Source organism: Bos indicus, chromosome X (genome assembly GCF_029378745.1).
Source record: "Bos indicus isolate NIAB-ARS_2022 breed Sahiwal x Tharparkar chromosome X, NIAB-ARS_B.indTharparkar_mat_pri_1.0, whole genome shotgun sequence".
In the NCBI taxonomy this organism is placed as follows: domain Eukaryota; kingdom Metazoa; phylum Chordata; class Mammalia; order Artiodactyla; family Bovidae; genus Bos; species Bos indicus.
The window spans coordinates 104,069,735-104,094,801 of record NC_091789.1 but is presented as its reverse complement, the minus strand read 5'-3'; the positions used below and the strand labels follow the sequence as shown (position 1 = coordinate 104,094,801).

The 25,067-nt window shown below is 39.5% G+C and overlaps 1 pseudogene; it reads left to right on the top strand.

Annotated features, from left to right (window-relative positions):
• The first annotated feature begins 270 nt into the window (after positions 1-270).
• LOC139181556 (translin pseudogene) lies at positions 271-20,717 on the top strand (annotated as a pseudogene).
• The last annotated feature ends 4,350 nt before the right edge of the window (positions 20,718-25,067 follow it).

The window sequence follows — 25,067 nt, the reverse complement described above, 5'->3', positions numbered from 1 at the left end:
CCCACCTCCCCGCCCTGCCGTGTGCTTGGGTCGCGAAGACTGACTTGGTCCACCAATACCTGACGTAACACAAACATTTCATTAGCCAAATGGCTGACCTCTCTGGAGCCAAAGGCTGGGAGGGCAGAGTAAGGAGGGATCCTCCCCTTTCCAGGCCCCTCTGAGAGGCCGCCAGAGACTCCTACGGTGCACCACACCCTGGCCTGGAGTCCCCATCTCATGGCTCCGGGAGGCCCAGCGATTTGTGAGGGAAGGGGAGGGTGGGGTGGGATGGCGCGACGGACTGTCGACAACCTTTTCCTGGATCCATTCAATCCGCTACTCGAAGTTTCCTGGCAATTACAACATCCCCAGGAGGGCAGATTCCCCGCCTGTTAATCATGGTGTGCATTTTTAAACCACCTCCCCCCTATCTTTTTGAAAATTTAGCTGGCATGCTTCCAGCCTACAAGCTTGGGATGGTTGGGAAAAGACACAGCTCCACAGCTCAAGTGTGGTGGGCAGGAGGACTTGAATGTTGCTTTCCTTCAGCTCTCACCAGATGTATACTAGAACACGAAGGAACATTGCCTCTTAGATATCCCACCTCCTGGCTGAGGAAACCTACATTTGAGCCCTTGCTTGCTAGGTGGAAGGAACTGACTTCAGAATTTTTCCGGAGGGCTTAGTGAACACACCTCTGTTTTTAAATAGAGAAGTTAAGCTAATCAACCCAGAAATTATACTAATGAATCTGTATAACATGCCTCAAGAGGGGTGGGGGGGCGGGGTGGACTCACATGAATCACTTCAGCACTCTAAAAACATCAGTGTTCAATGGAGGGAATTGTGTAAGGCAGCACTCCTCTGGAAACGATTTTCTTGAAATTCTGCCAGTAGGTTGAAAAGCAACCATCCTTGACAAATGCGTGTACTGAACAAGTTTATCCTGTAACATTGCCACGGAGATGTGAAAGGGGACCTGACTTTCAGGATAGATGGTCAACTCCATACAAAAGCCAGATCTGGGGCTTCTCTTACATTACACTCCTCCTACTCCTTTCCTACCTCTCATTTTCTCCTTTTGCTCCTAGTCTTCCTTCCAGAGTGTGTAGTATCTGGTAGGAGTCTGAGAAGACTTCACCACCTCCAAACTGAGAGGAAACCTATGAGCTAAGTAAGCTTTCACGTCTTTAGGCCTTCAATGGTGGTGGTTTAGTTGCTAAGTCGTGTCTGACTCTTGTGACCCCATGGACTGTAGCCCACCAGGTTCAGAGGAGTCCATGGGGATTCTCCAGGCAAGAATACTGGAGTGGATTGCCGTTTCCTTCTCCAGGGGATCTTCCCAACCCAAGAATCAAACCCGGGTCTCCTGCATTGCAGGCACATTCTTTATCGACTGAGATATGAGGGAAGCCCTTAGACCTTCAATATTCTTCATCTATTAAATGACCCTAATAAAAGGACCTTCTTCCCAGTATTTTAGAAAGGATTCAATGGGTTGATCTGTGCCTGGCCAATAATCAGAGCTCTGTATTTCTCTTCTTCCTCCAAGACAAAAGAAAGATAGTGATTCCAAGACTGCCTTTTATTCTCATTGTTGTACATGGCCCATTGCCCTTGATGAAGGCAGAACCAGATCACCAATGGATGACCATACTCTGAGGGAAAGGGCCTAGCTTCCTGCTTTAAAAACAAGCCCCTTCATGCTTTCCAAAGGGCCTGGTTTTTTTTTTTTTTTTTTCTTTTTAGTCTTCCTTATGCCTTGTAGGATCTTAGTTCCTTGACCAGGGATTGAATTTATGCCCCTTAGAGTGGAAGCATGGAGTCTTAAACACTGGACTGCCAGAAGAGTCCCTACAGGCCTGTCTTAATGAGCTCAGATCAGAGACTTCAAAACAAAGGCCAAAAAAAAAAAAAAAAAAAACAAAACAAAGGCCAGCTCTTTCTACATACCATATGTAGATCCCTGAGAATATCCCCTGGAGAAGGAAATGGCAACCCACTTCAGTATTCTTACCTGGAAAATTCCATAGACAGAGGAACCTGGGGGCCCTAGTCCACGGGGTCACAAAGGGTCAGACACGACTGAGCAACACAAGTTGCAGGCATGCTTTTGAAAATAGGTAAGAATACATATTTTGATTGCCATAATTCTTCTTCATCATACTCACTCTGATAATAACAACAATAATAATGTCTGTGCTGGGTAACAGCCTCTGCAATTGGCGATAACAAGAGAAAAACCCTTTCCCCAGCCCTTATATTTCATCCTGCCATCTTCCTCTTAGATCCATACTTGGGTTTTATGCCTTCCATCAACTTTAAAACATATACCTTTTGTGTAAGACTGAATAATTACTTCACACAAATATCTATATCTTAATCCCTGAGACTTGTAAAATATTAACCTTACATAACAAAAGGGACTTTGCAGTTGTAATTAAAGTTCTTGAGATCGGGAGACTATCCTGGATTATCCAGTTGGGCCCTAAATGCAAACACCTGTATCCTTATAAGAAGGAGACAGAGAGAGATTTATACACATGGAGAATAAAAGGATATGAAGATCGAGCAGTGTGAGTTTTAAAGCTACTGACCTTGAGGATTGTATTGATGAAGCCACAAGCAAAGAAATCCCAACTGCCACTAGAAACTGGAAGAGACAAGGAAATTATTCTCCTCCAGAGCCTTTAGAAGAAACAGCCCTGTCAACATCTTGATTTTTGCCCCATAAAACTAATTTTAGGCTTTTGATCTCCACGACAGTAAGAGAATAAATTTAAGTCACTAACTTTGTGGTAATTTGTTGCAGTAGCCAAAGAAAATGAATATACTTTTATAATCATATTTAATTCTATCTCATCTAGTTTGTTGTCTGTGTCTTTGCTACAACTCCCTACCAGATTTTAAGCTACAGTGCACAGCAAAGGGCATTCAACACATTTCTACTTACTGGACAACTAACTAACCTAATGAATGAATGAACTGATGTCACTCATCAGCAAAGTGGTCAGAGCAGGGAAAAAGTGCCTATCTCATTGTAACCTATATCTATTACTTCTATACCTTAATGGTGTGCTGGGTTCAGTTGGTATATTTCTTCTTAAACAGAGAACAATACATTGTGTAATTTCTAAATATCCTACAGGATGTTAATTAGGCAGTATGGTATGCTGAAGTAGTTACGTAAGGGCTTGAGTTTTAAATCCCAGCTCTGTTATCAGTTCACTTATGACCTTGGGTAGGTAATACTCCAACTCAGAGCCTCTGTTTCCCCATCTGTAACATAAGAAAGTTTCTAGACTATTTGGAAGATCCCTTCCAACATTTTTCAATAGTTCTTAGAATTACACCACTGTTCTGTGACTGTCTGCATCCCCTTTATTTTTACACTTTGGTGGGGAGGTGCTAAATCAGTGATGGTGAGGTTGTAAGCAGTAAGAAAAGAAAGAAAATCAAGAAATGATGGTACTGGAAGGAAAGCATCAAAGCTTTTTAATTTTTTTGAAAGGAGATGACATACTCCCATGCACTTGCAGACATAACGTATTTCTGTACCTCCGCTTTGGCCTTTTACAATCACTTTACTCAGAGTACCTCACAGTATATATTCTCATAACACTAACATTCTCTGGTTTCATTTTCTAGTCAATGTCACAGTAATCCTAAGAAAAGAAAAGCAGTGAACCAGTACTGGGTTTCCTCAAACACCCGCCCCAAAATGTCACTTGTATCAGGAAAAATATACAGTGGCTTTTCATTGCTTTAGAAATATAGTCTCAAATCCCTTGCATGACATTTGGAAGCTTTCTACGATCTAGCCCTGCCTTCCTTTACTAATCAACTCATCATTATCTGAAGTCTGTGCTTCAGCTAACATTGTCACATCCTTTCCAAAACTTCTGTTTTGCTATGCTGCTCCCACTACTTGGAAAACCCTGTCCCCTCGATTCCACTCCCTTTCACCTGCCTAAGGAAATTTTATTAATCTTTCAAAGCTTAACCAAATGACCTTTCTCCATGAAGCCCTCCCTGATCCAGCAAAAATGAAGCACCTCTTCCCTTCCCTTACTTGAACCCTATTTATTTGATATATTGGGATGGCCAAAAAGTTCATTCAGGTTTTTCCATATGATGGTATGATGGAAACCTGAATAAACTTTTTGGCCAACCTAATATTTTCATCTTCTTACACACAGAGTAGAGTCCTGGTAGATACTCACCAAATCAGTCCACAAAATAAACCTAAAATGTCCCATACTTAAAAATGCCCCTCATACATTGTGAGGTAGTTCCTCACAATGTTAATTATAGAGTCACCATATGACCTACAATTCCTCTCCTAGGTTCATAGGAGCATCATTTATAATAGCTGAAACAAACCAAATATTATCAATTGATGAATGGACAAACAAGATGTGGTCTATCCATACAGTTGAGTACTATATATTACTCAACTTTTAGAAAGGATAAACTACAATATGGATGAAACTTAAACATATTATGCTAAGTGATGGAAGCCAGACACAAAAGGCCATATATTACGATTATATTTATATGAAATATCCAGAAAAAGCGAATTCATAGGGATAGAAATTTGGTTAATGGTTGCCAGGGACTGGGGGAGGGAAGGAAATGGGAAACAACTGGAAATGAGTATGGAGTTTCCTTTTGGGGTGCTAAAAAGATAACAGTAATGGTTGCTGAATTCTGAATATATTTAATTTCACTGAGTGGTATACTTTAAAAGAGTAGATTTTTATGGTATGCAAATTATATACAAGAAATATTTTTTAAAAAAACATATGCAATATCCCATGTAAACAAAATCATAGGAAAAGACCAAAATTCCAGTATGGGTTTGTATTTTACTAATAATTCCTCCTTACAGTCTGATTTCTTTTTAGCCTCACCTAATTTCTTCCTGACCTTGGCTTAAACTGCTTCTGACCACCTGTATAGCAGAATCTTTTTAAGTCAGTCAAATGTTTTTCCACAAGCTCTTAACTACCAGTTTCCTTGGAAGCAGACTGCAGGGTGTTAATTGTATAAAATGAATACAGGGCTTCTTCTAACTTTCCCTCTCCAAAAGGACAGTAGGCCTATGACTCAGGCCTATTCTAGATGGTCCTAGTAAGTAGCCAGACTTTTATCCAGTAACCTGTGGGTTACCCCAAACAGCTGTCTGCTCTGCCTGGCAGAGGCCCAAGATGTTTCTCTTCATGCATTCATCACTTAATTGCAAGGAAGGCCTTGCCTGAAAGACATGCTGCTCCCTGCCAACACAATGCAGAGAAGGACTTCACTGAACTTTATCTGGAGGAGGAGGTTGGGGATAGAGGACTGACTAGAGAGAGAGCTCCACAGGAGAAGTAGAGAGAAATCCTTGTCAGTTTGGGACCACTAGGCCGAGAAGGAGGGAGAGAGGAAGCAAAGGAGAGAGTATATATGCCATACATCTCTTTATTGGTGGAAGGGAAGCCATGGTATTTACAGGTCTTTGGGATGGGCCCAATACCTCAGCCAAATGTACCAACCAAATAGAAATACCCATCAAATGCTTTGATAATAGAATAATTCAAGGAGAAATTGCAATCACCTTAGGCCTGAGAAGACTATGTAACTCAGTCAGTTCAGTTGCTCAGTCATGTCCGACTCTTTGCGACCCCATGAACCGCAGCATGCCAGGCCTCCCTGTCCATCACCGATTCCCGGAGTCCACCCAAACCCATGTCCCTTGAGTCGGTGATGCAATCCAACCATCTCATCCTCTGTCATCCACTTCTTCTCCTGCCCTCAATCTTTCCCAGCATCAGGGTCTTTTCAAATGAGTCAGCTCTTTGCATGATGTGGCCAAAGTGTTTGAGTTTCAGCTTCAACATCAGTCCTTCCAATGAATACCCAGGATTGATCTCCTTTAGGATTGACTGATTGGATCTCCTTGCTGTCCGAGGGATGCTCAAGAGTCTTCTCCAACACCACAGTTCAAAAGCATCAATTCTTCGGCCCTCAGCTTTCTTTATAGTCCAACTCTCACATCTATACATGACCACTACGTAATTGACAATTGGTAACTTATTAGTTACTTAAGGGATAAAATTCTACGTATATCCTTCCTTATCAGTTCAGTTCATTCAGTTCAGTCACTCACTCGTGTCCAACTTTTTGCAACCCCATGGACTGAAGCACACCAGGCTTCCCTGTCCATCACCAACACCCAGATTTTACTCAATCTCATGTCCATCAAGTCACTGATGTCATACAATCATCTCATCCTCTGTTGTCCCCTTCTCCTGCCTTCAATCTTTCCCAGCATCAGTGTCTTTTCCAAAGAGTTAGTTCTTCCCATCTGATGGGCAAAATATTGGAGCTTCAGCTTCAGTGTAAGTCCTTCCAATGAATATTCAGGACTGGTTTCCTTTTGGAGTGACTGGTTGGATCTTTTTGCAATCCAAGGGACTCTCAGGGGTTTTCTCCAACACCACAGTTCAAAAGCATCAATTTTTAAGTGCTCAGCTTTCTTTATGGTCCAACTCTCACATCCATACGTGACTACTGGAAAATCCATAGCTTTGACTATTGGGACCTTTGGTGGCAAAGTAATATCTATATTTTTTAGTATGCTGTCTAGATGGGTCATAGCTTTTCCTCCAAGGAGCAAGTATCTTTTAATTCCATAGCTACAATCACAATCTGCAGTGATTTTGGAGCCCAAGAAAATAAAGTCTGTCACTGTTTCCATTGTTTCCCCATCTACTTGCCATGAAATGATGGGACCGCATGCCATGATCTTAGTTTTGTGAATGTTAAGTTTTAAGCCAGCTTTTTCACACCTCTTTTACTTTCATCAAGAGGTTCTTCAGTTCCTCTTCACTTTCTGCCATAAGAGTGGTGCCATCTGCATATCTGAAGTTATTGATATTTCTCCTGGCAATCTTGATTCCAGCTTGTGCTTCACCCAGCCCAGCATTTCACATGATATACTCTGCATATAAGTTAAATAAGCAAGGTGACAAGATACAGCCTTGACGTACTCCTTTTCCTATTTGAAACCAGTCTGCTGTTCCATGTCTGGTTCTAACTGTTGCTTCTTGACCTACATACAGATTTCTCAGGAGGCAGCTAAGGTGGTCTGGTATTCCCATGTATTTCAGAATTTTCCACAGTTCATTGTGATCTACACAGTCAAAGTCTTCAGCATAGTTAATGAAGCAGAAGTAGATGTTTTTCTGGAACTCTCTTGCTTTTCCTATGATCCAACAGATGTTGGCAATTTGATCTCTGATTCCTCTGCCTCTTCTAATCCATCTGTAAGTTCTCAGTTTATGTACTGTTGAAGCCTAGCTTGGAGAATTTTGATCATTACTTTGCTAGCGTGTGAGTTGAGTGCAATTGTGCAGCAGTTTGAATATTCTTTGGCATTGCCTTTCTTTGGGATTGGAATGAAAACACCTTTTCCAGTCCTGTGGCCACTGATGAGTTTTCCAAATTTGCTGGTATATTGAGTGCAGTACTTTCACAGCATCATCTTTTAGGATTTGAAATAGCTCAGTTGAAATTCCATCATCTCCACTAGCTTTTTTGTAGTGATGCTTCCTAAGGCCCACTTGACTTTGTACTCCAGAATGTCTGGCTCTAGATGAGTGATCACACCATCATGGCTATCTGGGTCATTAAGATCTTTTTTGAAGAGTTCTTCTGTATATTCTTGCCACCTCTTAATAACTTTGGCTTCTGTTAGGTCCATACCTCTTCTGTCATTTACTGTGCCCATCTTTGTATGAAATGTTCCCTTGGTATCTCTCATTTTCTTGAAGAGAGCTGTAGTCTCTCCCATTCTATTGTTTTCCTCTATTTATTTGCACTGATCACTTAGGAGGGCTTTCTTATCTCTCCTTGCTATTCTCTGGAACTTTGCATTCAGATATCTTTCCTTTTCTCCTTTGCCTTTAGCCTCTCTTCTTTTCTCAGCTATTTGTAAGGTCTCCTCAGTCAACCATTTTGCCATTTTGCATTTCTTTTTCTTGGGGATGGTCTTGATCACTGCTTCCTGTACAGTGTCATGAACCTCCATCCATAGTTCTTCAGGCACTCTATCAGATCTAATCCCTTGAATTTGTTTCTCACTTCCACTGTATATTCGTAAGGGATTTTTTTTAGGTCAAACCTGAATGGTCTAGTGGTTTTCCCTACTTTCTTCAATTTCAGTCTGAATTTTGCAGTAAGGAGTTCATGATCTGAGCCACAATCAGCTTCTGGTCTTGTTTTTGCTGACTTTATAGAGTTTCTCCATCTTCAGCTGCAAAGAACAGAATCAATCTGATTTCGGTATTGACCATCTGGTGATGTCCATGTGTAGAGCCATCTCTTGTATTGTTGGAAGAGCATATTTGCTATGTCTAGTTTACCTTGATTCATGGACCTAAGATTCCAGGTTCCTATGCAATATTGTTCTTTTACAGCATTGGAATTTACTTTCACCATGAGAGGCATCCACAGCTGGGCATTTTTTCTACTTTGGTTCAGTTTCCTCTTTTCTTCTGGAGCTATTTTTCCACTCTGCTAGTAGCATATTGGGCACTTACTGACCTAAGGATTTCATCTTTCAGTGACATATCTTTTTTCCTTCTCATACTGTTCCTGGGGTTCTCCAGGCAAGATTGCTGAAGTGGTTTGCGTTTCCTTCTCCATGGACCTCATTTCTTAGAACTCTCCACCATGACCAGTCTTTCTTGGGTAACCCTATATGGCATTTCTCATAGTTTCACTGAGTTAGACGGCTGTTATCTATGTGATCTGTTTGGTTAATTTTCTGTGATTGTGGTTTCCATTCTGTCTTCCCTTGATGGATGAGGATAAGAGGCTTGTGCAAGCTTCCTAATGGGAGGGACTGGATGTGGGGAAAACTGATTCTTACTCAGGTAGGCAAGGTCATTCTCAATAAATCTTTAATCCAATTTTCTGCTGATGGGTGGGGCTTTGTTCCCTCCCTATAATTTGTCCTGAGGCCAAACTATGGTAAGGGAAATGGTGACCTCCTCCAAAAGGATTGTATGCCAGCATGCCCTGCCTCCCAGAACTGTTGTAGTCAGTGCTTCTAACCCTGCAGCAGGCCACTTTTGACCCACACCTCCACCAGAGACTCCAGAACACTCACAGGCAAAGCTGGCTCAGTCTCTTGTGGGATCACTACTCCTTTCTCCTGGGTCCTGGTGTGCACAAGGTTGTTTCTGCCCTCCAAGAGTCTCTGTTTCCTCAGTTCTGTGGGAGCTCTGTATTCAAACCCCACTGGCTTTCAAAGTCAAATTCCCTGTATTTTATATATATGTGTATATATATATATAGACTTCCCTGGTAGCTCTGCTATTGAAGAATCTGCCTACAATGCAGGAAACTCTTGTTAAATTCCTGGGTCAGAAAGGTCCCCTGGAGAAGGGATAGGCTACCCACTCCAATATTCATGGGCTTCCCTGGTGGCTCAGATGGTAAAGAATTCAACTGCAATGCGAGAGACTTGGATTTAATCCCTTGGTTGGGAAGATCCCCTAGAGGAGGGCAGGGCAAGTCACTCCAGTGTTCTTGCCTGGAAAAGCCCCCTGAACAGAGGAGGCCTGGTGGCCTATAGTCCATGGGGTCACAAAGAGTCAGCACACAGGAAACACACACACACACACACATATATATATGCATATATATATATATGACATATCTTTAATCATTCATCTATTGATGGACATTTAGGCTGTTTTCATGCTTGGCTATTTAAACAGTACTGCTCTGAACACTGGGGTGCATGCATCTTTTTGAATTAGAGCTTTCTCCAGCTATATGCCCTGGAATAAGATTACAGGATCATATGGTAACTCTACTTCTAGATTTTTAAGGAGTTTCCATACTATGCTCCATAGTGTATGAACCAATTTACATTCTTACCAATAGTGTAAGTGGGTTCCTTTTTCTCCACATTCTCTCCAACCTTTATTGTTGTCAACATTTTAATGATAGCCATTTTGGACCAGTGTGTGGTGATACCCCACTGTAGTTTTCATTTGCATTTCCCTAATAATTAGCGAGGCTGAGCATCTTCTCATATGCCTGTTGCCATTTTATGTTTTCTGAGGAGAAATGTCTATTTTGGTCATCTGCCCATTTTTTTTTTTAATATTAACTTTTGTGAGCTGTTTATTTACTTTGGAAATCAATCCCTTGTCCATAGCATAATTTGCAAATATTTTCTTTGCTTTATGTTTTGTTTACGGTTTCCTTTGCCATGCAAAAACATTTATGTTTAATTAGGTCTCATTTGTTTATTTTTGTTTTTATTTTCATTACTCTAGGTGATGGATCCAAAAAAGTTATTGCTGTAATTTATTTCAAAGAGTATTCTGCCTATGTTTTCCTCTAGGAATTTTATAGTACCTGGCTTTACATTTAGGTCTTTAATCCAGTTTGAGTTTATTTTTGTATTGGTGTTACAGAATGTTCTAATTTCATCTTTTACATGTAGCTGTTCAGTTTTCCCAGCAACACTTATTGAATAGACAGTCTTTTCTCTATTGTATATTCTTCATTCCTTTGTTGTAGATTAATTTAACAATAGGTATGTAAGTTTATTTCTGTGCTTTCTATCCTGTTTCACTGATCTATGTTTCTCTTTTTCTGCCAGTGACGTACTGTTTTAATTACTGTAGCTTATTAGTGTAATTTGGAGTCAGGCAGGGTCATTCCTCCAGCACTATTCTTCCTTTTCAGGATTGTTTTTGCTATTCAGAGTCTTTTGTATTTACATACAAATTTAAAAAATGTTCTAGTTATATGGAAAATGTCATTGGTAATTTGATAGGGATTATACTATTCTTCTAAAACTCTTCCAAAAACTAGCAGATGAAGGAACACTTCCAAACTCATTCTATGAGACCACCATCACCCTGATACCAAAACCAGACAAAGGTTCCACACACAAAAAGGAAAATCACAGGCCAATATCACTGGTGAACATAGATGCAAAAATCCTCAACAAAATACCAATAAATCAACTCCAATAATATATTAATAGTATCATACACCATGATCAAGTAGGATTTATTCCAGAGATGTAAGAATTTTTCAATATCCACCAATCAATTAATGTGATACAGCACACTAACAAATTCAAGAATAAAAACCACATGGTCATTTAAATAGATGCAGAAAGGTTTTTGATAAAATTCAACATCCACTTATGATAAAAGTCTTTTCAGAAAATTGACATAGAGGGAGCCTACCTCAAAATAATAAAGGCCATACATGACAAACCCACAGCAAATATCATTCTCAACAGTGAAAAGCTGAAATTATCATTTCCTCTACATTTAGGAACAAGACAAGGATGTCCAATCTCACCAGTTTTATTCAACATAGTTTTGGAAGTCTTAGCCATGGCAATCAGAGAAGAAAAAAATAATAAATGAAAAGAATCCAAATTAGAAAAGAAGTAAAATTGTCACTCTTTGCAAATGACATGATGCTGTGTATAGAAAATCATAAAGACACTACAAGAAATCTACTAGACCTCATCAATGAATTTGTTGGATACAATGTTAATATACAGAAATCTGTTGCATTACTATACACTAATAATGAAAGATCAGAAAGAGAAATTAAGGAAACAAATACATTTACTATTGTATCAAAAAGTATAAAACACCAAGAATAAACCTAAAGAGGCAAAAGAATCATACTCTGAAAACTATGATGCTGATGAAAGCAATTGAAGACAACACAAACAGATGGAAAGATAAACTGTGTTCTTTGATTGGAAGAATTAATATTTTTTAAATGACCATATTACTGAGGCAATCTACAGATTCAGTGTAATCCCTATTTGTAGACTTTTAAATTATAGCCATTGTTGCAGATGTAAGCTGATACCTCTTTGTGCTTTTGATTTTTATTTATGTGACAAGTAGTGATGTTGAGAACCTTTTCACATTCCTGTTAGCCATCTGTGAATCTTCTTTGGAAACATGATTACTCAGATCTTCTCCTATTTTTTTAACCAGGCAGGTTGTTTGTTTGTTTGATATTGAATTGTGTGAGCTGCTTATATATTTTAAATATTTTTGTCAATGGTTTCCTTTGTTCTGCAAAAGTTTTTAAGATCAATTAGGTCCTATGGGTTATTTTTACTTTTATTCCCTTTGCCTTAGGAAACAGATACAAAAAAAATTCTAAAATTTATGTTAAAAACTGTTCTTTATGTTGTCTTCTAGGACTTTTATGGTTTCCAGTCTTACATTTAGGTCTTTAATCCATTTCAAGTTTATTTTTTATAGGGTGTGAGAAAATGTTCTAATTTTATTGCTTTATATCTAGCTGTCCACTTTTTCCAGCAAGACCTATTGAAGAATTTGTCTTTTCTCCATTGTATGTCCTTACCTACTTTGTTGTAGATTAATTGGCCATGAATGTGTAAGTTTATTTCTGGGCTTTCTACTCTGCTCCATTAATCTATGTCTGTGTTTCTGTGCCAGTACCATTCAATTTTGATAACTGTAGCTCTGTAATGTAGTCTGAAATTGGGTAGTGTAATACCTCCAGCTTTGTTGTTTTTAAGACTACTTTTGCTATTATGGTCTTTTGTGGTTCCATATAAGTTTTAGGACTATTTGTTTTAGTTCAGTGAAAAACATCACTGGTATTTTGATACAGATTATGTTAAATCTGTAGATTGCTTAGAATAGTATGCAAAAGAATAGTATTACTAATATTAATAGTAATATTAATGTCTGCATTTTTTGTATCATCTTTAATTTCCTTCATCATTTTTTATAGTTTCGGAATATAGGTTTTTCAATTCCATTTTTAAGTTTATTCCTAAGTACTTAATTCTTTTTGATGCAATTTTAAGTGTTTCTTTTTTGGCTTTCTCATTATGAGAGTATATAAAAGCAACAGAATTCTGTGTATATCAGTTGCCGCCACTGCTGCTAAGTCACTTCAGTCGTGTCCGACTCTCTACAAACCCATAGATGGCAGGCTTCCCCGTCCCTGGGATTCTCCAGGTAAGAACACTGGAGTGGGTTGCCATTTCCTTCTCCAGTGCATGAAAGTGAAAAGTGAAAGTGAAGTCGCTCAGTTGTGTCTGACTTGTAACGACCCCATGGACTGCAGCCTACTAGGTTCCTCCGTCCATGGGATTTTCCAGGCAAGAGTGGAATTGCAATTGCCTTCTCCCATATATCAGTTGTAATCTCTGTAAAAATCAGTTGTAATTTCTCCCGTTTCATTTCTTACTTTGTTTATTTGAGTCCTCTTTCTTTTTTTCTTATTGGGTCTAAATAAAGGCTTACCAATTTTGTTCATCTTTTGAAAAAAGCAACTCGATTTCATTGATATTTTCTATCATTTTCTGGTTACTATTTTACTCATTTAATTTAATTTAATATATTTATTTATACTCTGATCTTTATTATTTTCCATATTCTGCTGGTTTTGGATATTATTCATTCTTCTCTTTATAAGTCCTTTAAATGGGAGTTTAGGTTTGTTATTTGAAATTTTTCTTTTCTTTTGTGGAAAGCCTGTATTATTATTAACTTCCCTCTTACAAGTGCCTTTACTGCATCCCATAGTGTGCACACTCTTCAGGATCAGTCTCAGTTTCTTACAGCCCTCCAGTAAGTCACATTGGTTTTTAAATCAGTTGAGTGGACTTATCTTTACAGTGTTTGTCCCCAGTGCCTAGGTGCCCAATATGTGGCTCAAGCTCCCCAGGAAGATTCCTGAGCCCGTGATATTCTTCTCCTCTTCTGTGTTTTCTGCTAAGAGTATGGCTCCAGACCTGATTGCTTCTCTCTTCCTACACAATTTCATGTGAATCTTTATAGCTTTGTTTATAGGAGAACCTTACTGCCAGCCTCCAGTTTGTTTTCAGTGAGAGTTTTTCCACATGTAGATGTATTTATTATGTGTTCCATATGGAGGAAGCATCTTCCTAATCTGCCATCTTGACCTCCCCTCCTCTCAAGTTTTTCTCTTTTGATCTTCTTTTAGTCCACCATTTCTTCAGTTTCCATCTCCAAACAGCTTTTCTCTTCTTTGTGCCTGATGTCACCACCTGGAAACTACAGTAGCATATTCGAAGCTCATAATATACTTAAACACCTCTCATTCAAGCAAAGTCAAGGGCAAGATTAAATCCAAGTCTTACTGAGTGTCAGTCATTAATGCTAAATACTTCACATACATTATGTTACCTATCTGATCACAAAACACATGATATAAACTGGAAAGGGAAGAGAGGTTATTTCTTCACACCCATTCAAGGCCCAAAGATCATAGTGTTTGGCTAGTGCTCGTAACAGGGGAAAGGACACCCTAGAAATGATGTTGCTTCAAACTTGGGATTTGGTTCATTACCTTTTAAAGAAGAGGTGATCTTGAGTCTGGTCATTAATTATTAACTAAAACAGTAGGTTCAGCTGCCTCCTCAGCCTTACCTATGGAATCACACATCAGTCTTCAAGCATAGGCACATACAAGCTTCTGAATTTTCTTATTGCCAACTGCATAAAAGCTGAGCCCTTATCTAAATAATCTTCTTCACAAGGTCTATTATCCAGCCTCTGTTTTATGAAACAGTTACCAGAAGCATAACAATCATAGTACTGATACTAAAATAAGAGCTTGAGGAATTGCTCAAGAAGAATCTTGTGGCTAACTTTTACAATCCAGTGGGGGAAAAAAAATGGAAACCTCAACTTTCCTATTTTTCATGGCTAACTGTGTGCTTCTGAAGCCTCTCAGGGAAGACTAAAGATAGAGCATAAAGATCTTTCTGCATTGACAAGCTATTTAGTTTCATCTCTCTATGTTAATGTGTACTTTTTGAAAGTGAACTTTTCATAAAAACTCCATCTCTGATTCTTTCTTATCCTAGTTTGCCAAAACACTATAATGAGACTTCTTATACTGAGACATATATAATGAGATTTTTATAATGAGACTTCTCATTATACTTATATAATGAGACTTCTTATAATACGACTTTATAATAAGATCCCCCAGGTTCAGAAAGATACTTATCAGGGCTTTTTTTGGTGATAGGTAGATGGTTAGAGATGATTCTGAGACCCAGTAAATGTCCTTATCAGTAACTTCTACACCTCTAAAGTGTTTGGGGATTGTACATTCCACTTGAGAATTTTGGAAAGACTTATGAAGTAGAGAAAGGAGGGAAAAGTGAAGTCATTCCAAAACACACAGATATTTCACTGAAGGGAAATCATACTGCTGATCTTTATATAGATAGCAAATTAACACTTGAAAAGATGATCCTTATTAGTCATAGGGAAATTCAAATTAAAGCCACCATGAGATATTACTATACACCTATAAGAATGTATATCAAAAACCAAATATAGAAATTAAAAATAAAATAGTATAACACCAAATGCTGGAGAGGATTTAAAGAGACTGAATCACTTGTCCATTGCTCTTAGGAATGTAAAATGGTCATACATTTTGGAAAACAGTTTGACAGTTTCTTAGACAAGAAGCCATGCAATTACCACAATCTAGCTTGAACTCTTGGGCATTTATTCTACAGAAAAAAGAAACTACTATTCACACAAACACTTATATATGAATATTCATAGAAGCTTTACTTGTAATAATTAAAACCTAGAAATATCCCAGATGTCCTTTAGAAGCTGCGTGGTTAAATCAATAATGGTACATTCATGTCATCAAATACAAATCAGCAATAAGAAGAAGCAAATTCTTGATACACACAACAACTTGTATGAACCTTAGAGGGAATTATACTGAGTGAAAAAAAGGCAATCCCCAAAGTTGCATAGTGTATAATTCCAATTTTATAATGTTCCTGAAATGACATAATTATAAATATTAGTGGCTTCCAGTTGGTTAGGAAAGACAGTAGGATGGTGGTGACTGTATCTATAACAACATTGCATAAAGGATACTTTCTACAGTACAGTTCTTCATCTTAGTTTTGGTGATGATTACACATGTTATAAAATTGAATAGAACTTAATTACCCCACACACACACTTACACTTGACTGCATATAAAACTGGTGAAATCTGAAAACTGGATTGTATCAATAACAATATTCTGATTGTGATATTGTACTGCTGCTGCTGCTAAGTCAATTCAGTTGTGTCCGACTCTGTGTGACCCCATAGATGGCAACCCACTAGGCTCCTCTGTCTCTGGGATTCTCCAGGCAGGAATACTGGAGTGGGTTGCCATTTCCTTCTCCAATACATGAAAGTGAAAAGTGAAAGTGAAGTCGCTCAGTCATGCCTGACTCTTAGTGACCCCATGGACTGCAGCCTACCAGGCTCCTCCGTCCATGGGATTTTCCAGGCAAGAGTACTGGAGTAGGGTGCCATTGCTTTCTCCAGTGATATTGTACTACAGTTATGCAAAATATTACTAATGGGTAACATTAGAAAATGGATAAAGAATATACAGGATCTCTCTACATTATTTCTTACAACTGCATGTGAATCTACAATTAGCACAAAATAAAGTCTGTTTTTTTTAAATAAAAAGGATAAATCATGCCAAATGTACTATATATCTTTGTTAAGATCTTAATTAGAAGGAATGAAATCAGTTATAAAAGAATTAAAATTTTAATGAATAATTTTTAAAAGAGCATTTACCTTGTAATACCACTGGTTTAAAAAAGGAAGATAAGTTTGATTAAAATGGTCAACCAACATATAGATTTGTACAAAGTCTTAAAGAGGTAAATATATTAGAGATTTCTTTTAAAAATATGAAGCTATGATTTTATTCTGTTTTGACCACAGAGAATGCAGATGTGGTCACTGTTGACTGTCCAAAGTCTTTTATCTTTTATTATAAGTGCCCATTTGAAAGCATCTTTTGTTCTGAGGGCTATAGGTGCCACCCATCCACTCAAGATTGATTAGAAGCCAATCAATTTGAATCAATCTCCAGGCTAATCTGTAGAAAAAAACTAACCATCTCTGATTGTACATATCCAGTCAAGTCAGCAAGATACTGAATGATGACTTAGCATCTTGCCATTCCCTATCTAAGCCATGTTCCTCATGTCTAGGATCCTGTGCTGAATTTCACCTACATGCACTTCAGGTGTTTGCATGTTGGGGTGAGGGAGAGACTGGGAATGGCTACTATATTTTGCTGCATCCTGGTTTTCTTGCCTAAAGAACTCTTGACTGGATGTTGACAAGTTCATCTATTGCAATTAAACCCAGGACTAAAAAAGAACAGACTGTCCTGCCCAGTACTCTTGCTAGAGTAACTACTAAATATAAAATAGAAGAAAAGATTAAGAAAATATTGCTTTCTGAATCACCCAATAGGTAGATAGAGGAAGGTAAAAGGAGTAGGTGGAGTAGTTTACTGGTTCCTGGGCAGAGAAGAATGATCTCATAGGTCTTATTGGTTTTGGATTCTTCTGATGCACCTAATAGTACCTGAGCACATCTTGGCATGAGATCCAGGCTTTGTGCCTCTTTGTGCCCACACCATTGCTGTGGCAGTCCCTTTTCTCACAACTCTGAGAGTGAGTCACAGAAGAAAACAAACAAGCATTTCCTCATATGGCATAAGCCTGTAGTCTGTTGCTGAGACCCCAGTAAGTAGACTCTTGCTGGCAAGATTTGCTTGGTCCCTTCTGAAGCAATCACACATGTTAACTTCAAATAAATCTGACAGTAGTTAAGCAAGTGGTTACATATTTGATTACCCATCCTGGGCAAGTTATCCATGGCTTCCTTTTCCCCTCCATTCAAAAATCCTGATAGTCTAGTTTCTAGCTGCATTTCACAATCATATCCTTCAATTCTGGAAGAATTATATTCCAAATCAGCAGAATTGTGGTTTCTGGAGCAAGCTTCTTAGAGGTGTGGAAAGTAAGGACTGTTATGAAGCATGGGATGCTAAAAGGTAGACCTTGAAGGAATTAAAACATTAGTAGTAGATCTAGGTTGTAACATTATTAAACATTTCTGTTTTAGTCACAACCAAAAAGTCAGCCAAGAAAGTGCTGTCTCTATTGTTTCTGGGAAAGCCATGTCTTCTTCAAAGAAATTCTAAAGATACTTGTTAAGGATATTATCTTGATTAAGAAATGAAAATTTATAAGCTTAACAGAGCCAAAGAAGAAGATAAAAGAAGTATTCCCTCTCTTGAGTACTCTTTAGTCTTGTGTGGGGACTGCTAGTGAAGGCTGAGGCTGCAAGAGGAAAGGGAAGTTGAGGCATAGCCATTACAACTGTTGTTCCTAGACAAAGAGGATGTGGGGGTTGTCTCACTTCCTCCCCATCTGCTTTCAGCAGTGGAAGTGCATTATAAAAATACAGAGGCTTTACTTGCTATAGAAACCAGTTGGGCCTATCTGATTCGCAGAGCTCTCAGAGAACCAGTAAGTTGCTCAGTTCCAAGGGGTACAATTCACATTGAAGTCTAGGTGAATCTTACTCCCTAGAGTCGTACAGAACACAGATTGTTCAACCCTATATATAGCAACTCCAACTCTATTAAGGGACCATTAACAATAACGGGGTCAAAGTGGGGAGATAATGGTGATCATTGGCTGTTGATTACTGGTTTTCCAACAGCCAGGCAGGACAAAAATGATGCAAAGAGCAACAGTTCAGCTTCTAGGTAGGCATTATTAAACACCTCCTGACTATGAGACACCAGGAGATGTGATCCAGAAATGTTGCAGAACAGTTTCTTTTGGAGAGCTGAGAGAATCCATTGCAGGAAACAACAAGACAAAACAAAAAGGCAGCAATTCATACATTACTGTCTGAAAACTACTGTCACAGTTGTGGACAAAAATGTCTTCTGCCGTGTGGATAAACAAAGGATGTTGCAGCGATCAGCCACAGCAACTGCCCCTGACTGTACCCTGAAGGGATTCAAGACGGAGAAAAACAAGATACTCACCCTAGATAGTTAAAGTGCATATAAAAGGAATGATTTAAGTGACCCCAGACTCTTGCATCTCTCCATACACAAAAAGTGCTAAATTCATTGACATGAGGTTTCTAGTTTTTCTTAAATTAATCATAATCTTTTAATGTTCCTATTACTTGATTTTTGTTTCAAAAACCTCTGTATAGCCTGGCTCCTCTCTTACCTCTTTGAAGTAGTCCCTCAGAGTTCTCTAAGAGACTGCCTCCTAGGCTTAAGTTTTCGGCAACTCTGCTAAATAAAACATAGTTCTTAACTTTTAGGTTGTGCTTTTTTTTTTTTAATTGGCTGCTTTGGCAACCAACAAAGGGACCCAGGGCAGCTTTTTTAGCCTGGTATCAGCAGAAGCCTCTTCAGCCTGCCTGACTCCTTGCAGAGTCCAGATGAATTTGTGTGAGTCTCACCTGGTTCTTGGATCTCCCAACATTGGCTGATGATCATAAGTTTTATTTGATGGTGTTGAATTCCTCTCTGGAAGAGAAAGTTATCCTTGAAACTTGGTTTCAAGAAAAGGTATCTGGGTTATATTCAGTTGAAAGATACTGCAAAGATTTTTGCTCAGTTTAGTCACTGAGTAGGTTATCCTCACTTCAAAGACTGAGAAGAATTTGTACAGTTGAAAGAAGCGAGATCTTCGTGGAGCTGCAGGGCTTTTTGGCTGCCGAGCAGGACATCCGAGAGGAAATCCGAAAAGTTGTACAGAGTTTAGAACAAACAGCTCGAGAGATTTTAACTCTACTTCAAGGGGTCCATCAGGGTGCTGGGTTTCAGGACATTCCAAAAAGGTGTTTGAAAGCTCGAGAACATTTTGGTACAGTAAAAACACATCTAACGTCTTTGAAGACCAAGTTTCCTGCTGAACAGTATTACAGGTTTCACGAGCACTGGAGGTTTGTGCTGCAGCGCTTGGTCTTCTTGGCAGCGTTTGTTGTGTACTTGGAGTCCGAAACCCTAGTGACCCGAGAAGCGGTTACAGAGATCCTAGGCATTGAGCCTGATCGGGAGAAGGGATTTCACTTGGATGTGGAAGATTATCTCTCGGGAGTTCTCATTCTCGCTAGTGAACTGTCGAGGTTGTCTGTCAACAGCGTGACTGCCGGAGACTACTCCCGGCCCCTGCACATCTCCACCTTCATCAACGAGCTGGACTCCGGCTTCCGCCTCCTCAACCTCAAAAACGATTCCCTGAGGAAGCGCTACGATGGCCTGAAGTATGACGTGAAGAAAGTGGAGGAGGTAGTCTACGACCTCTCCATCCGGGGTTTCAACAAGGAGACGGCAGCAGCCTGCGTGGAGAAGTAGGGGGCTCCCCCCCAGCCCTGCTAACTCCAGTGGTGCCCACCAGGCCCAGCCCAGCGCCTCCCATGGTAGTTAGAATGTCCCGTCGCTAAACACCGCGCTTCATTTTCTTAACCAGTTGTGTGGTGTATCAGAGTTGAAACACTTTTTAGGGGGTGACAGAATAGCCTTTACAAAGACAGGTTTTTCTTTGTTGTTTTCAGTGAATTTGCCCTGTAACTCAGTATACTTCAGTTTTGTCAGAAAACGTACATGTTGATCTCTTGGTAAAGTTCTTTTCTTGCTTACCCTGATGCTGTCGATGTGCTGATTGAGAACTTCATTGTCTTGTTTGTGATTCTTCCAGGAGTGATCCTTGTGTTTTCTATTTCCACATTAGCCATCCATATCCAGGTGTGGCCTGGATACAGTGTAAAAACAGATAATTAAACGGATGGTTGCCAAGTGAAGGACAACTTATTTTATATTTTCCTTCCTTATTTTAAGCCTTGTGAGTAAATCAGGTGTTGAATTTTTTTGCAAGGCAAGTATAGTCCCAGGGTTCTATCTCACTGCCATCAAAATATCAGAGATTAAACTTCAAAGACAAGTTCAACAGGTTATTTTGGACAGTTTGGTAATAAGGATTGAGTAGCATCATCTGGCTATGTTTACCAGGTGGGGACTAGGGGTAGGGTTCTGAAACACCCATTTTCTGATGTTGCCTTAACATTCTGATGTTGCAGAATTAAACATCTTCTCCACATGCATCTTAAACATTTCATATATTTCTGAGTGTGAAACCTCTTACCTAATGGCCAGGTAGACCTGTAGGTCTGGGAGTGTGCAGCCTCTCAGTCAGTTAATTCTCAACACCCTGACAGGTGGTATTCTGAGAGAAGAATGCTGTGCTTTGTCTGGAAGAAAGAGAAAACCTTGAATTAAAAGGCAAAAAGTAGCTGACGTGGTCATATTTTTAAGAATAAACAATCCTCTCAGGTTGTTAATTATTCCAGTTTTGGGCAAGTCACATATATCTTACTGGCACAGCGCCCGTCCCCTGCAACCCACACCCTCCCCATCCCCCATTTTCAGGTAGTACTTGCCATGTAACTTGCTGTTGAATTATGGTGACTTAAACCACAGTATCTTGGAGCTCATTGAAAGGAAGGTGCCAGTGTGTCCAGAATAATAGGAACTACTTAGAAGTGTCACCCTCTCATGCCTAATATGAGTTTAGGTTTCCTGTTTGTAAGTAGGATTTTCGGCATGGGCATTGGAGTTGTTATCAGGCTGAGTTAAGGATGGCCAAATTTTCCATTATGAGGAAAAAAGTAGAAATGAGGCTGAGTAAAGTTGGACTGGATAATTAGGTATAAGATTGGCTTTTTGTTTTTCCTTGAATTCGCTATTTTAAGATAGTGTTAAAATAAAAGTGAAATTATCTCACGAGAACCTTTAGCTCCAAAGAAGGTATATCTCCTCCCAGCCAGTAATGCTGTTCTCAGGCAACTGAGAAACTTATGGAGAAGTGGAGGCAAGTCCTCATATCATGCAGCTAACCCTATAGGGAAACACATTCATTTTAATTATCTTGACAAAGTAAGCTTAGAATGGAGAGCAAAACTTTCAAACAAGAGGAAAAGGAATGAAAGATTGCCAGGCTCCAACTAATACATCACTGTTTTGGTTCAGTTCGGTTCAGTCACTCAGTCATGTCCTACTTTTTGCGACCCCATGGACGGCAGCACCCCAGGCTTCCCTGTCCTTCACCAACTCCCGGAGCTTGATCAAACTCATGTCCATGGAGTTGGTGATGCCATCCAACCATCTCATCCTTTTTCTTTCCCTTCTCCTCCTGCCTTCAATCTTTTCCAGCATCAGGTTCTTTTCCAATGACTCAGTTCTTTGCATCAGGTGGCCAAAGTATTGGACTTTCAGCTTCAGCATCAGTCCTTCCAATGAATACTCAGGACTGATTTCCTTTAGAATGGACTGGTTGGATCTCCTTGCAGTCCAAGGGAATCTCAATAGTCTTCTCCAACACCACAGTTCAAAACCATCAATTCTTTGGCGCTCAGCTTTCTTTATAGTCCAACTCTCACATCCATACATGGCTACTGGAAAAACCATATCTTTGACTAGATGGACCTTTGTCAGCAAAGTAATGTCTCTGCTTTTTAATATGCTGTCTAGATTGGTCATAGCTTTTCTTCCAAGGAGAAAGCATCTTTTATTTTCATGGCTGCAGTCACCATCTACAGTGATTTTGGAGCCCCCCAAAATAAAGTCTGTCACTGTTTCCACTGTTTCCCCATCTATTTGCCATGAAGTGGTGGGACAGGATGCCATGATTTTAGTTTACTGAATATTGAGTTTTAAGCCAACTTTTTGACTCTACTCTTTCACTTTCATCAAGATGCTCTTTAGTTTTTCTTTGCTTTCTGCCATAAGGGTGGTGTCATCTGCATATCTGAGGTTTATGTATCTACAAAACCTACACTTAAAATACTTATTTAATTATAAATTAAAGCAAGCTCACCCTGAAAAATAACTAAGATGGGGGTCTTTTATTGCATACACAGTTAAGTCAGAGAAAGCCAACTTGATAATACAGCCTTTAAAAATTCTGACCGTAAAGAAACTAAAGTCCTTTGAGGAAGAACTTATATTTCTCTTTCTGTGTCTTTCAAAAGTAACAGTAAATGTAAAAGTAACACTAAACAATAAATTTAGCAAATTTACTAAAAGTAAATATTAATAGTAGTAAATGTTCTATATGATCTTCTCTGTGTGTGTGTGTGTGTGTGTGTGTTTGTGTCTGTGTATTAAGAACATGGTCTCTGGCATCTGCAAGATACACATAGCGTGTACATTTGGCAACCAATCAAATAGACTGGGATGCTATGCAGTCTTTTCTCTGTGCCAATTCTCAGTGTATTTTTGCCATCTTAACCTGTGTTGTATCAGCTTGTATAATGAAGGTCTTTACTTTCTTATATTTTTGGGAATAAACTTTCTGGGTCTTACTTAGGCAGCATGCTTTTTACTCTATTGTGGGGATGCCTCTTGCATCTTATTGATTTGAGATATTATTAAGATATGTCTCCTTAACAGGCAAGTGTTAAATCTTTTAAATTGGAAAAACTTCTAAACTGATAAATGTTTAATAGCACTCATTATAAAGTTGTTTTAGTGGTACCTGTATAAACAAAAACAAATTAGAGGGTGGGAAATACATATGTATGTATGTATGTGTGTATGTATGTGTGTGTGTGTATATATATATATACTTTCCTGATAGCTCAGCTGGTACAGAATCCACCTGCAATGCAGGAGAACCCAGTTCAATTCCAGGGTCAGGAAGATCCCCTGGAGAAGGGATAAGCTACCCACTCCAGTATTTTTGGGCTTCCCTGGTGGCTCAGATGATAAATAATCTGCCTGCAATGTGGGAGAACTGGGTTCATCCCTAGGTCAGGAAGATTTCTTGGAGGAGGGTATGGCAACCCACTCCAATATTCTTGCCCAGAGAATCCCCATGGATAGAGGAGCCTGGTGAGCTGAAGTCCATGGTGTTGCAAAAAGTTGGACATGACTGAGCGAATAAGCACACATGCATTGTTCTACTTAGTGTACTATGGTCCTTTTTATTTGTGCAAACTCCTAATGGACAGAGAAGCCTGGTAGGCTACAGTCCATGGGGTCACAAAGAATCAGATATAACTGAGTGATTAAGCACAGCACAGTATAATAGTCAACCTAAGAACTCCTTTAATTTAAAGCAAACAAACAAAAACAGTTTGGGAAGCCTTATTTCTGGTGTCTGCTTCCACTCAATGGGTCCTAGAGATGCCAGTAAAAATATGAGAATAATTAGTGGTAATTAGGTTGATTAACAAAGAAATAAGAAACAACTAAGACAACCTGGCAGAGGAGTAGGAGGACGTGGAGTTCATATCTCCCCACAAATGCATCAAGAATACATCCACAAATTGAACAATTCTTACAGAACAGAGGACCTTGGACACCTAAAAGAACATGAAATATCCCTACATAACTGGCTAGGAGGAAAGAATAAGGGGAAAAAAAGAGGACAGGAAGCAAGACAGGACCCTCACCCACCCATCAATGGAAGAGCTGAAGAAGAGGAGAATGTGCTTGCACCTGAGGAAGGCCCCTCACCAAAGAGGAGATCAGTTGGGACAGAAGAGGAACTTTGAGGGTTATTGAAGGAGAGTACAGAAAAAGATCTGTGGCATACAAGACAACGTGAGACCTACACAGATGGTCTGTATCATAGCCCTGCACACCCCAACCTAAGACAAATGTATGCTGGTGAAGATGAGGACTAGAACTTGAGGTTTGGAGAGCAAACTCTGGGAGAAGACTGACTGCTGTTGGCTGGGAAGAGAAGGCCTGAGGGAATAAGAGTGAGGAGGTCTGTAATTGGGAAGGGTTGTGGAGGAGACCAGGACTGCCACAGAAGCAGAGTGCCATTATTAAATGACATGCAAGGAACAGAGTCACCACTGCAACCTCTCTCCACATGCACCAGCACCTGCTCCCCAAAGCACTGGGAGGGGCCACCACCAGGGCCAGCTCTCTCATGCCTGCGGTTGTTCACCTTTCCACTTACTTCATTACCTCTGGGTTGGCTCTCACATGTCCTTGGCCAGGCAGCAGGAAGGGCCCTGCCAGGACTGACTCTCCTGTGCCTGCTGTCTCCCACATGAATATTCAGGACTGATTTCCTTTAGGATTGACTGGTTGGATCTCTTTGCAGTCCAAGGGATTCTCAAGAGTCTTCTCCAATACTA